General features: G+C 37.3%; 1 protein-coding gene across 3 annotated transcripts in view; it reads left to right on the plus strand.

Annotated features, from left to right (window-relative positions):
• Positions 1 to 842, plus strand: part of LOC116065759 (glucosamine-6-phosphate isomerase 2) — an 8,681-nt gene extending 7,839 nt beyond the window's left edge. For all 3 annotated transcript variants that reach the window (XM_031321375.2, XM_031321373.2, XM_031321374.2), the window contains one exon: positions 1 to 842. This exon is cut by the window's left edge and continues 374 nt beyond it. The gene's annotated coding sequence lies outside the window, so the exon portion shown is untranslated.
• Positions 843 to 1,101: the final 259 nt, after the last annotated feature.

Here is a 1,101-nt window from a genome sequence, read left to right on the forward strand (position 1 = left end):
GATTCAAAGTCATGTTAACGTAAAGCCTTACTTTAGAGAACTTCTGTTCTCTGTAAATGAAACTGTACAGAATATATTTGATAACTTTTTTTCATCAATGTTTCATCCCCCAATTAGTGATGGGACAGCCAGTACTGTGTGTTTATTGGTAATATCTATTAAACCAGTTAGTAATGGAACTTAACACAAATAAATGTCATCAAAAGTGACCTCTTACCTCTCCAGTTAAACTGTTGCTTTTTTTTTTTTTTTCTTCATTTTTTTTTTTTTTTTATAGTTTTTGCTGTTATGTATACAAGGAATGTGAACAGTGTGCTCACTGACGGTCACACTAGTGGCTGCCTAGCACAGCCACAGTCCACCGCAGGACACAACACAAGTCAAAACCTCTGAACTCCAGACTTCAACATCTTCCAACTCCCTGTTTAATGTCACAGAATAATCTCAACTCAGGGCCCACTTATTAGCTTTGTCAGACTATAAACTATGGCTGCACAATGAATCAAGTTTTAATCGTCATCACGATTTGGGCTTCCCACAATTAAATGAACATCATCGCCTGCAATATTGATACTTAAAATGCATGCTCCGCTCATAGTAAACTCCGCTGCATTTTGAATTAAGAGCTTCGTAGACTGACAGCCAGCGATCAGGGGGCATTTGAGATGTTTTTGCTTCATTTTTGGTGAGCTGTCATGTGCGCACCCTGGAGCGGCAGCCTGTGGAAAACTTTCCTTACTGTTACAGCTGCAGTCCGGAGTAGAAGCGTAACCTTGTTTTAACTATATTTTTAAGTCCCAACATGAAAGTGAAAGCAGTGCTCTGTTGATTTAATTTTGGGTAGGTTTTGGTCAAATGTTATTTATATGTTGCTTCTAGGAGATGCACTGTAAATAAGGACCAGTCTTAATTTGATGCAAAATATTTGTACATTAGCAGGATTGTAGCTCAACATGGATGGAAAGCAGTGCTCTGTGTATTTAAATGTGAAAGTGCAATTACAATATTTTGTCCTTAAAATCAATGAATAATCGTGATTATCAATTTGGCCATAATTGTGCAGCCCTACTATAAACATATCTTTTGGCAATTCATACCAAG

Source organism: Sander lucioperca, chromosome 18 (genome assembly GCF_008315115.2).
Source record: "Sander lucioperca isolate FBNREF2018 chromosome 18, SLUC_FBN_1.2, whole genome shotgun sequence".
In the NCBI taxonomy this organism is placed as follows: Eukaryota; Metazoa; Chordata; class Actinopteri; order Perciformes; family Percidae; genus Sander; species Sander lucioperca.